Source organism: Bos taurus, chromosome 13, assembly GCF_002263795.3.
Source record: "Bos taurus isolate L1 Dominette 01449 registration number 42190680 breed Hereford chromosome 13, ARS-UCD2.0, whole genome shotgun sequence".
Classification (NCBI taxonomy): Eukaryota; Metazoa; Chordata; class Mammalia; order Artiodactyla; family Bovidae; genus Bos; species Bos taurus.
In genome coordinates this window covers 17,103,208-17,116,577 of record NC_037340.1, presented here as the reverse complement: position 1 = coordinate 17,116,577, position 13,370 = coordinate 17,103,208, and the positions used below count along the sequence as shown (strand labels likewise).

The 13,370-nt window shown below is 45.6% G+C and overlaps 1 protein-coding gene across 2 annotated transcripts in view; it reads left to right on the top strand.

The window, feature by feature from the left end:
• PFKFB3 (6-phosphofructo-2-kinase/fructose-2,6-biphosphatase 3) overlaps nucleotides 1–13,370 on the top strand; it is a 273,450-nt gene that overhangs the window by 255,613 nt on the left and 4,467 nt on the right. The window contains exon 16 of one of the 2 annotated variants that reach the window (XR_009496776.1): nucleotides 12,806–13,061. The gene's annotated coding sequence lies outside the window, so the exon portion shown is untranslated. Of the gene's footprint in view, nucleotides 1–12,805; nucleotides 13,063–13,370 lie in introns of those variants that run through there. The other variant, XM_059892422.1, reaches the window with a different exon arrangement.

Sequence of the window (13,370 nt, the reverse complement as noted above, 5' to 3'; positions counted from 1 at the left end):
TTTCTCTCACTCACATACACATCCACCCACCCCAAAGACACACTCAGGACTCTCTGGGCTCAGGGCTTTGCAGGAAACATAGAGAAACAGACAGCCAGGACTCTTCCCCATTGTCAGCCTTCACGGAGACCTGCCAGCATCGCTGCAGGAATGGCGGCGTCCAGGCGGTTCAGTTCCAGGCCCGCCTTCTGACTGCGGGCCCCTCCTCTGCCAAGATGGCCCCCGGAGTGAGTGAGAGTGGGTTTGGTGAGTTAAAGGGGCTACACAGGTTGACCTCAGGGCTGCCTTCAAAATACCCCACAGCCTACGGACCCCTCAATAACTCCGGGATGTTAGAGCAGCTCCAGGTGCGGACTGGACAGGTTGTTGGCTCTTGGTCACTACTCCAGGGGTTAATGGGGACAGACCATTCCCTCCTCACTGCCTCTCTGGTTGCTCTCTACCTCCCACCTTCTGCTATTCATCCCTTTTGCTCCCTCGTGGCCTCTGGTTTGACACTTCCTCTCTTGTTCCACAGGTTTCTGAGTCTTCCTAAAATTCTCCAAGACAGAGAATCTGATACCAAAGATTAATCAGTCCCTGTTGGGCAAATAATTCCCACCAAGCCTTATTGTTGACCAGCCACACACATTGATGGGTGATCATAGCTGGGTGCTCACCTATGGTCCAATGCATTCCTTCGTTGAGCAAATATTTATTAAGCCCCTTCCAGGGTGGCAGGGTTGGTGACAAAAGGCACGTCACTGATGCAGCTGAGATCTCTCACAGGTACTGTGATGCCAAGTGCAACCTTATCTTGGCTTCAACACATGTTTGTGTATAAAGAAACAGAACTCAGGGTAAAACGAAACAAGAACCATTTCTTATTATTTTTGGCATACCATCTATTCAAACCTGCCTTGTGGGGCTAATTCTTCCAGCTTCTGAAATCTCCTAGGTCCTGTGACTTTTCTGGTTATTTTTAGGTGATTGAAAATGTCCTCTGGTCACTTCTTGTCTTCCCTTGAGCCTCATTTCAGCAACTTAACTGTGTGGTGTCATGCATGCGTGCTGAGTCTCTTCAGTCGTGTCCAACTCTTTGTGACGCCATGGACTGCAGTCCACCAGGCTCCTCTGTCCATGGGATTCTCCAGGCAAGAATACTGGAGTGGGTTGCCATTTCCTCCTCCAGGGGATCTTCTGAACTCAGGGATCAAACCTGAGTCTCTTATATCTCCTGCATTGGCAGACAGGTTCTTTACCTCTAGTGCCACCTGGGGTGCCATGTGCTATGTGCTGGCTTAGTCACTCAGTTGTTCCTGACTCTCTCCAGTTCTTTATGACCCCATGGACTGCAGCCCGCCAGGCTCCTCTGTCCATGGGGATTCTCCCGGCAAGAATACTGGGGTGGGTCGCCATGCCCTCCTTCAAGGGATCTTCCCAACCCAGGGATCGAACTGAGGTCTCCTGTGTTGCAGGCAGGTTCTTTACTATCTGACGTAAGATAATCGCAAATCCGTTCAGAGCATCTGTTCTCTCTCCTCGGGTTCAGTTGGGCTGAGTGCACCGTGTGGGTGAGAAGGAGAGAAACAGGCAGGCTTCCTTTCCAGGCTCCGTCGCTACCCCAGGCTTCCGCCATCTTTTCTGGCTCAGTAACCATGGTTTCTGCCCTCTCTCCCAAATCGGAAGAGGGTAAGTAAACAGGAAGGACTGGCGGGAGAAGTCTGCCTCGTCTTGGGCTGTCTGGGTGGATCTTGGCATTTCCTGGGCTGGGTGGTTGATAAAAGCTGATGCCTCTTCTCCTGGGAGTCCTGGATGAGTGTGCCCAGGACAGACGCTCTGAATCCTGAAATCTGTGGCTGCACTTTCTGGACACGTGCAAAGGCCCTGTCCCTCTGGCTGCCCGTGCCCGGCTGCCGCTTCCACACCTCAGCATCACTGGGCAAAGCCCCAGCCGAGCAGCTGCGTCAGGTGGTCCTGCTAACAAGCAAGTTAAGAAACTGGAGCAGCATCACCAGCCCTGCACCAAGATTCTTAAAGCATTTAACAAAAAATACCAAAACCCCACAACTTCCAAACCAAGGACCAAACCCTAGAGACTAACTTCTTTAAGAACCCCTTTCTTTTGCTGTAAAAGGTGTAAAGGTTTTTAAACTGTATTTTTTAAACACTTATTTATTGTATAATATAATTGCTTAACTTTCACACCTAAAAATAACATCACCCTTGATGGCCCACATCTTTTTCACAGGAAGTACCCATGCCTCCTCATTTGTCCGCATGAGCAGGGAAGGCTCCCTTAGGACAGCTGAACTCTTGAGTCCTTGTCTTCCTAAAAGAAACCCAGATGTCCCTTTCTCAATACCTTTGACCAGGACTCAAGGAAAAGTTCTCCTTTCTGTTGGCAAGATTGAGTCCATGTGGAAGTACAGCACGGGAGAGAATTGGGGGTGGTGTTACGACGGCCAGGCCTCCACGAGACCATCTCTCCATGTTTCTTTTCCCTAGACGTGGAACAGGTGAGACCAGGTGTGACTTCTGACCCTAAGAGTTGGTGTAAAAGTCTTTCTAGCCCTGATGGGGAGATACAGCAGGAAGGCTGAGTATAGTCTGGAACAAAGCAAGATTAGATGCTGAGAGATCTGGATTCTAGTCTCCATTTGGTGACTATTTTTTGTGTCTCTGAGTTTCAGATTCCTAACCTTTTTTTATTATTTTTTATTTAATTCAGTCCAGTTCAGTTCAGTTGCTCAGTCGTGTCTGACTCTTTGTGACTCCATGAATCGCAGCACGCCAGGCCTCCCTGTCCATCACCAACTCCAGGAGTTCACTCAGACTCACATCCATCGAGTCGGTGATGCCATCCAGCCATCTCATCCTCTGTTGTCCCCTTCTCTTCCTGCCCTCAATCCCTCCCAGCATCAGAGTCTTTTCCAATGAGTCAAATCTTTGCATGAGGTGGCCAAAGTACTGGAGTTTCAGCTTTAGCATCATTCCTTCCAAAGATATCACAGGGCTGAGCTCCTTCAGAATGGACTAGTTGGATCTCCTTGCAGTCCAAGGGGCTCTCAAGAGTCTTCTCCAACACCACAGTTCAAAAGCGTCAACTGGAGGATGGATAAATGCAGAGTTGGTTTCTGCCAAGCAACAACATGAAGCAGCTATAGATATACATATGTTCCTCGCTTTGTGAACCTCCCTCCCACCTCCTACCCTTCCAGGTTGTCACAGAGCACCAGGTTGAGTTCCCCAAAATATATATTTATTTGGCTGTGCTAGGTCTTATTTGCAGCATGTGACCTCTAGTTGCAACCTGTGGGATTTAGTTCCCCGACCAGGGATTGAACCCAGGCCCCCTGCATTGGGAGCATGGAGTCTTAGCCACTGGACCACCAGGGAAGTCCTGATTCCTCACCTATCGAATAGATACATTTACAGTCCAATTTCAGAAAGCTTTTGTAAGAAAAGAGTTTGATGTGTAAGTCCTTTGTACACTCTAAAATAGGAAGCAAGTAGTAATATCATTAGTCATCCAACAGATTCACCATTTATTAAAACTTGATTATGAATTTGACATGACTTTGGCCACCGTGGAGGGGAATGCAGAGTTGGATGTTACTATTTCTGAGAGCCGATTCTCAAAAGTGTCTCCTGCTGGGGTCCTGGCGGGGGTCTCTGGGCAGCAGGTGAAACTGGGTACCTGGGTAGGGTGTGTGCCGGGGCCCAGGTTGAGGAAGGGGGTGCCGAGAGGGGAAGAGGGGGCCCACAGGTGCCCTCATGCCTGCAAAGGGTGGATTCGGGGAGTGTCTGTGTATGTGTGGAAAGTATTGCTCACCAACCTTTGTGGCTGCTCAGGATTTTGATTCAGATTAGAACCAGAAAACGCTCAAACTAAAAGGGCCCTGAGATAGCATCTTTCTGACCCTCCCTCATTTTGAGGCCCCTGAGGACTGAATGACTTGTTCAGAGTTTCGCAGTGAACTGGAAGCAAAGCCGTTTCAGAACGGATGACCCACACATTTCCAGTCCTCCGTCTACACGCTTCCCTTCCTGCCACAGTTCCCTGCAGGTCATCCTCCCCCATCTTCCTCCTTGAGGTGGGCGTGTTTGGCAAACATCTGAGCTTTCCATCAGGAGCCAGGAAGGAGCAGTATTGCCTTCCCATGGATCTAGAGCTCTGGAGTCTGACATTATTTTCAGAACAACGGACCCCAACATCTGCACCTGTGCTTCTGAGAACAGGCACCTATTTTCTCCTCATTAGGTGAGGTTCTCAGTGTTCATTACAGCAGAGTGTCCATTAAAAAAAAAATACCACAGTAGCCTCAATATGGTCATGATCATTTCACGGCACTCCTGTCAGACCATCAACCTGCTTTTATTATTGCCTTAAGGTAACTGGTGCGTCCCAAGCCCTTGGCCCCCTGCAGTATTTCGTTTTTCTCGTCAGACTTTTCATAGGTCTGCTGTTCATATGCATGTGTAGGTTACTCTTCCTGTAGGTCATTATGGTACAAAAAATTCAAAAAAAAAAAAAAAAAAAGCAAGCAATTCATCAGCGTGGCTACACCATAGGATAGTTTGAAGCTGGGGACGCTGACTTTACCTGATTGTGCCTTCATTTTAGTCATTTTTTTAGGTTTTGACCCCCAGCACGTAATTAACCTGGCTTTCTCCGCAAATTCTTTTCCTGCCCAAGATGAGACAGACCAACACAGTTTCCCCCTTCACTTCGCCTCCCTCGCTGAGCAGGGGGTAGGAGCATCCTAGTTATGGATAAGCCAACACTTTCTATGTCTTCTTTACTCTTCTGAAATGAAACCCTACATAAACAATCCATCCCCTACAGAAGTCCTCATTTCCTCCAGTTTGATGGTCTGCCATTTGGTCTTGGCAAGTTATTTCACTTTTAATTAAGTTTATTTCCTTCTTTGTTTCGTCTTACTCAAGACTGGTCTGATTTAGAAATGGAAGGTGCTGGACATTGTTTTTTATGTTAAATATTTTATTTACTTATTTGGCTGTGCCAGGCCTTAGCTGTGGAACGCGGATCTTCACTGTGTTGCGCGGGGCCCAGGCTTAGTTGCCCTGAGGCGTGTGGGATCTTAGTTCCCCCAGCAGGTGTCAAACCCACGTCTCCTGCATTGCAAGGCAGATACTTAGCCACTGGACTGCCAGGGAAGCCCCACGGGACTTTATTTTAGATAGAGTGCCAGAAGAATTTCCAGCTGCACAATGAGTTAGGGTAGCAACTAAGAATCACAAGAAACACATCTTGTATCACAAAATCCCACCATGGAGAAGGAAATGGCAACCCATTCCAGTATTCTTGCCCAGAGAATCCTCTGGACCGAGGAGTCTGGTGGGCTACTCTTTGTGGGGTCACAGAGTCAGACACGATTGAGTGACTAAGCACCACATTCTGAAGCCACATATTTGTCAGGGAATAGAAATATGATTGGAAAAAAAAAAAACAGTAGGGTAATAATATCTAGAGAAATTGGGTGGTGGACTTCTGGTGGGAAAACTCTGGAAAGAAGGAATAGACAGCCCCTCCCCTACACACACTGGTAATGGGTAATTTGGTGGCATGGATTTTTATTGTTGCGCTCCACAATTTTTTACAAAAACACATGGGATGGAAACATTTGAAATACGTTTATAACAGCCAAGATTCTGACATTGACTTCCTCCTCCACTGTGAAACGTGTTGGCCGATTCTTCGTTCCGTGTTGCCATTTTGATGTGGTCTGTCTCTAGGGGGATGGTGGGGTACCCTCTGAGTGGCCTAGTAAGGTGGTTTTGGAGGAGAATGGTAAGCTGATTCAAAACAGGATTAGTAATCACAGGACTGCTGGTTCTGTGCTCATTTAAAAAACAGCTGCGTTATCTACTTTTACATGGTTTGTTAGATTCTGAATTTTTACAATTAATTTTTACTGGAATATATTTGCTTTACGATGTGTTAGTTTCTGCTGTATAGAAAAGTGAATCGGTTATAAGATATATACATAAATGCCCTCTCTGTTGGGTTTCCTTCCCATTTAGGTCACCACAGGGCACTGAATAGAGAGAGTTACCTGTGCTGTACAATAGGTTCTCGTTTGTTACCTATTTTATATATAGTATCAGTAGTGTATATGTGTTAATCCAATCTTCCAGTCCATTCAACCCCTTCCCCTTCCCCCCATACATTACTTCTCTATATCTGTGTGTCTATTTACAGTTTGCAAATGGGTTCATCTGTATCATTTTTCTTGATTCCATATATATGCATTGACATACAGTATTTGATTTTCTCTGACTGACTTTGTATGATATTCTCTAGGTCCATTCACATCTCTACAAATAACCCAGTTTTGTTCCTTCTCATGGCTGAGTAATATTCCATTGTGCATATGTACCACATCTTCTTTATCGATTCCTCTGTTGATGGAACATTTAGGTTGCTTCCTAGATTCTGAATGTTAATGGTAGAAGAAAGGAAACTTACAGGACTTTATTGCCAAGTGGGTATCATTTCTCTACCCCATTTACCACATTCAGGATTGAGGTTCAGAATATCTAAACACCCTGACAGCATGGGCACCGGCCAGTCAGAATGGATGCAGTCTTCAAACAGCCCTGGTAAACTTATGACTGAACACTACCCCACACTGGGTAATGCACTCCTCTCTGCCGTAGATGAGCTTGGGTGCAAAGCCTGCAAAAGACACATGAAAAGGGGTGACTGTCTTTAGTTAGACTCGGATGCTGCCTGGAGCCGTCTGTGGGCATGCAATCAGGTGAAAGTGAACAATGGCACAACTAGCTTTAAGAGAACAATTAGCGGTGTTATTGGCCAGGTTTGCCCCTGGAGAGCTGGTTCTGATGTTGGTTGTGTCATTGAGTTGCTTGTTTTAGTGGGAGTAGGGGGTGTTCCCTCCTCCCTCTTGCCCTGTTCTTAGACATTTTCAAAGTAGCCTGGAACATGTTTGGAGACCAGGACAAGTTCCCCCAGCCCCCACATTTCAAAGGGTAGCAGATGGTTCCCCTGGGACTGGCAGACACCTGGGCAGCACCTCTTCACACTGCTCAGAACTCGAGTGGTGCGTCTACAAGGAAGGTCAGGAGACTAGGCCCATTTACACAGCATAGAGGGAGGTGTTCACACAGCCAAGTCACAGCCCAGGCCGTTTGGCTTCTCGAAGGAAGTATTTGATGTTATAACCCTATGCTTTTTCTTGCAAGACCTTCCACCAGCAGTCTCCTGACAAGTGTTTTAGATGTCTGGAACATTGTTTTCTTTTTTCAGAATTTTATTTTATTGATATATAGTTGATTTACAATGTGTCAGTTACTTCTGTACAGAAAAGTGATTCAATTATACACACACACACACATATATATGTATATATATACACACACATACACACACAGTATTTTTCATATTCTTTTCCGTTATGGTTCATTACAGGATACTGAATACAGTTCACTATGCTATACAGTAGGACCTTGTTTACTCATTCTATATAGAAGAGTTTGCATCTCCTAGCCCCTACCTCCCTATGCACCCATCTCCTATTCCCCTCTGCCTTGACAACCACCAGTTTATTCTCTACGTGGACTTCTTTTTCTTAATTCCAGTTATTGCAGGAACCAAAGAACCATGATGGCTACCTTGTTGAAACTTTGGAGCAAGTGTCGATCATGAGTGTGTTTTTCTGGCCCCTCTGACTCTGAAAACATTGAAAGGGATTAGCCAACATATAGGTCAAGGAGTTGAATTCTGAAAAAAGTATAAATGCTTTAATAGAGAGAAACTTCTCATCTCTTGCTAGACTCGAGCTCAAAAGAAATAAAGTGACTCTGAGTTGGATGTCTTTTTAAACCAGAAGGGGATGGCTAAGCAGTCTCTGACAGCTTGGTGAACAAGACATCTGTGTGTGTGCTAAGTTGTGTTCGACTCCTTGCAACCTCATGGACTGTAGCCCACCAGGTTCCTCTGTCCGTGGAATTCTCCAGGCAAGCATGCTGCAGTGGGTTGTCATTGCCTTCTACAGGGGGTCTTCCTGGGATCAAACCTGCATCTCCTGTGTCTCCTGCATGGCAGGCGGATTCTTTACCCTGAGCCACCAGTGAACAGGGCACATGTGTCTACCTTTTCTTGCTAAGTAAGTACCGAGGGTCAAGAGTTCTGGGTAACTCCCTGAGGGCAGTGAGGATGGTTCTGCTGTGTGCTGTGACGGTAGGATCTGCTGAGGAGGTGAGTCATAGGTTCATGATAGAAATGTTGATAGTGTAACATGCAGGCAGAGGGGAAAAGCCCCCATGAGCAAAGAATCAGTTCAGTTCAGTTCAGTCACTCAGTCGTGTCCGACTCTTTGCGATCCCATGAATCGCAGCACGCCAGGCCTCCCTGTCCATCACCAACTCCAGGAGTTCACCCAGACTCACGTCCATCGAGTCAGTGATGCCATCTAGCCATCTCATCCTCTGTTGTCCCCTTCTCCTCCTGCCCCCAATCCCTCCCAGCATCAGAGTCTTTTCCAATGAGTCAACTCTTGGCATGAGGTGGCCAAAGTACTGGAGTTTCAGCTTTAGCATCAGTCCTTCCAATGAACACCCAGGGCTGATCTCCTTTAGGATGGACTGGTTGGATCTCCTTGCAGTCCAAGGGACTCTCGAGAGTCTTCTCCAACACCACAGTTCAAAAGCATCAATTCTTCAGCGCTCAGCTGTCTTCACAGTCCAACTCTCACATCCATACATGACCATTGGAAAAACCATAGCCTTGACTAGACGGACCTTTGTTGGCAAAATAATATCTCTGCTTTTTAATATGCTATCTAGATTGGTCATAACTTTCCTTCCAAGGAGTAAGCGTCTTTTAATTTCATGGCTGCAGTCAGCATCTGCAGTGATTTTGGAGCCCAGAAAAATAAAGTCTGACACTGTTTCTCCATCTATATTCCATGAAGTGATGGGACCAGATGCCATGATCTTCATTTTCTGAATGTTGAGCTTTAAGCGAACTTTTTCACTCTCTTCTTTCACTTTCATCAAGAGGCTTTTTAGTTCCTCTTCACTTTCTGCCATATGAGTAGTGTCATCTGCATATCTGAGATTATTGATATTTCTCCCGGCAATCTTGATTCCAGCTTGTGCTTCTTCCAGCCCAGCGTTTCTCATGATGTACTCTGCATAGAAGTTAAATAAGCAGGGTGACAATATACAGCCTTGACGTACTCCTTTTCCTATTTGGAACCAGTCTGCTGTTCCATGTCCAGTTCTAACTGTTGCTTCCTGACCTGCGTACAGGTTTCTCAAGAGGCAGGTCAGGTGGTCTGGTATTCCCATCTCTTTCAGAATTTTCCACAGTTGATTGTGATCCACACAGTCAAAGGCTTTGGCATAGTCAATAAAGCAGAAATAGATGTTTTTCTGGAACTCTCTTGCTTTTTCCATGATCCAGCAGATGTTGGCAATTTGATCTCTGGTTCCTCTGCCTTTTCAAAAACCAGCTTGAACATCTGGAAGTTCATGGTTCACGTATTGCTAAAGCCTGGCTTGGAGAATTTTGAGCATTACTTTACTAGTGAGATGAATGCAATTGTGCAGTAGTTTGAGCATTCTTTGGCATTGCCTTTCTTTAGGATTGGAATGAAAACTGACCTTTTCCAGTCCTGTGGCCAGTGCTGAGTTTTCCAAGTTTGCTGGCATATTGAGTGCAGCACTTTACATCCATAAAAAATGACTCAACCTTTTTAGCCCTGATGCCTCTTGGACCCGCTGGTACAAAGAGTTTAAGAGACACACACGTGCCTTCATTCATTAAATAAAACTTGCTGACACAAAAGCACGTGTGTTGTTGTTCAGTCACCGAGTTGTGTCTGACTCTCTGCAACCCCATGGACTGAAGCATGCCAGTCCTCCCTGTCCCTCACCATCTCCTGGACTTTGCCCAAGTTCATGTTCATTGAATCAGTGATGCCATCCAACCATCTCATCCTCTGTGACCCTCTATCTTCATCCAAATTACCAAGAAGGGTAGTACTAAAGAATGTTCCAACTGCTGGCAATTTGCATTCATTTCCCATGAAGCATGCGTGCATAAGTAAGTAAGTGTTAGTCTCTCAGTCATGCCTGACTCCTTGCGACCCCATGGACTGCAGCTCACCAGGCTCCTCTGTCCATTAGATTCTCTAGGCAAGGATACTGGAGTGGGTTGCCATTTGCTTCTCCAGGGGATCTTCCCAACCCAGGGATAGAACCCAGGTCTCCTGCACTGCAGGCAGATTCTTTACCAACTAAGCTACAAGGGAAGCCCATATAAGGCTAGTTTAATATATAGAGATTACTTACCTCATTGTAATTATATGTTGAGGTTGTTTTTTTAAGTAAAAAATTCTCCAGCTTTATTGAGGTATAATTGACAAATACTGTGTGCCTTCTGGGTGTACAATTTGATGTTCTGGTACGCATGTACCTTGTGGGATGGTCACCAGTTGAGCTGATTAACTTACCGTTTTCTCACATACTTACCTCTTTTTTGTGGTGAGAACACTAATGATGTCCTGCCTTAGCAAATTTCAGGTGTTCTGTGTGGTACTGTTACCTATAGTCATGTGGCTATACATTAGATTTCCACAGCATATTCATCTTGCATGACTGCAGCTCTGTACCCCTTGACCTGTATCTCCCCATTTCCCCTCCCCCAACCCCTGGCAACCCTGCTACTCTCTGCTTCTATGAGTTTTGAATGTTTTAGATTCCACATGTAAGTGAGGCCATAGAGTATTTCTCTTTGGCTTACTTCACTTTGTATCATATCCCCCCGCTTCAGCCATGTTATTGCAAATGGCAGGACTTCCTTTTTTAGGGTTGACTAATATTCCCTTATATATGTACACCATACTTTTCTTTATCTACCTCAGGCATTTAGGTTGCTTCCACATCTAGGCCATCGTCAACAATGCTACAGTGAATGATGGAGTTCAAATATCTCTTCAAGATACTGATTTCGTTTCCTTTGGGTATATACCCAGAAGTGGAACTGCTGGATAATATTCTATTTAGTTCTGTTTTTAATTTTTGAGGAGCCTCCATACTGTTGTCCAGAGAGGCTAACCCAATTTACATTCCCACCACAGTATATAAGGGTCCCCTTTCTTCCACATCCTTGCTGACACATACTTCTTTTCATTTTGATGATGGCCATTCTGACAGGTGAGGTGATAGCTCTTTGAGGTTTTGGTTTGCATTTCCTTGATGATAAATGATGTTGAGCATCTTTTCATGGACCTGTTGGTCAATTGTGTGCCTTCTTTTGGGAAATGTCTATTTAGATATTTTGCCTACTTTAACTTGTTTTTGGCTATTGAGTTGTATGTTGTTCATTGTTGTTCAGTTGCTCTCATGTCCGACTCTCTGTGACCCCATGGACTGCAGCACGCCAGGCTTCCCTGTGCATCACCAACTCCTGGAGCTTGCTCAAACTCATGTCCATTGAGTCAGTGATGCCATCCAACCATCTCATCCTCTGTCATCCCCTTCTCCTCCTGCCTTCAATCTTTGCCAGCTTCAGAGTCTTTTCCAATGAATCAGTTCTTTATATCAGGTAGCCAAAGTATTGGAGCTTCAGCTTCAGCATCAGTCCTTGCAATGAATATTCAGGATTGATTTTCTTTAGGATTGACCTCCTTGCAGTCCAAGGGACTCTCAAGGGTCTTTGTTGTATGAGTTCCTTATGTAGAGTGTTTTGGATATTAACCACTATCCACCCCTGCAGTGGTGGGGTGGGCTTCTGGGCCCCAAAACAGAAGTTTTGGCTGCAGAGATCCTCTTAGTACTGAACTGCACCAGTCTGAGGAGGGGAGACACAGTTAAACACCTTCTGTAGCTTTCTATGTGGCCATCCCCAGTTTTCCCCTCCACTGGCTTTTTACAACTTCAGTGACAACCCACTCCAGTGTTTTTTTCCTGGAGAATCCCATGGACAGAGGAGTGTGGCTACAGTCCACACTACAGTCCATAGGGTTGCAAAGAGACATGACTGACGCGACTTAGCACATACACACGGCTTGTTATGGCTTCTTAATTGTACCCTGGAACTCTCCAGAGCTCTTTTCCTCAATGAGTAGTTGTTAGATTCTTGTTTTTGAGGTACAAGGGCTGAGACCTCTTGGTACTCCATCTTACTGATATTTTCCAACTCAGATAATATGATCTTACACATGGAAGAATCTGAATGGGTCTTCGTTGCAGAAAATTCACTTCCAGGTTGGCAGAAAACTCTCTTATTTTAATTTAAAAATTTAAAATGCATGCTTCTAGTGGCTCTGCTTTGAGGATTTTGTCATGCTTTGTTGGCATAATTTCAGTGTCTCCAGTTTGCCTGTGGAATGACCTTCAAATTCTTTATCCAAATGTTTGTAGCATCTGGACATTTGACTCTCATGTACTTTTCTGGACAGTGACACTAACATCTCTATTTATCCATCCATTCATCCATTGAACCTATTAACATCTATCAATATATTGATATATTTATATCAATAGCTGAGGTATAGATAGATGATAGATAGATGTGATGGGTGGATGAATGGATGGATACCCTCATGCTCATGATCAACTTGAAAATTTCCAGTGACTCTCAGTAGGAAGCATGCACTGACTCCCCACCCTGTGCAGGAGCATCTCCCAGTCTCATAATGGACAATGAGCTCCATTTTATGGGCAAGAAAACCTCATCCAGGAAGTTAAGTAAGGCTGTGAAGTTTATCATGGCAGAGCTGGGGCTTGAACTCAGGTCTCTCTGGTTCCCAATCCCGCCTGTTCTCCACAGCTCTTCACGCTCCCAGCACGTCTCAGCTGACACATGGGATCCTAGGAACTGATCTCTTCTCGACAGTCATGTTCACAGCAGGGAGGGTAGCAAGCTCTTAGGACCACATGGAAGTAGTTATTGCATGGAGAGAGGAAGGCTGGACTGGTGGTAATCCCGAAGCCCTCATGGCTGCAGCTGGGATCTCTGCTCTGAATGCCAACAGAGACTCTCTCCTTGACGATCCTGTACTCAGCGTCCCTGAAATCTTTTTCAAGTAAGCATAACTTTGGGGCTTCTGTATTTGTCTCTGCATCATCCAATTTTAGCAAGAATCTTGTGACATCAGTTTAACCAGAACCCCCACTCTTGACATGTGATCCCTTATCCCCCAGGTGAGGTCTGCTTACCTGGCCTGCCTTCCGCAAGAGTCCTGCTAGGTCAGATCAGCCAGAAGACCCGCTTCCCCCTGCTGTTTCCTCTTAGTAATTTTCCACCCACTGCCCTGCCCCCCTGCTTCTTGTCTGTAGACCCTCACTTTCCCATGCACCTCCCCCATGCTGGCCCCTACGCCCATTGCAATGGT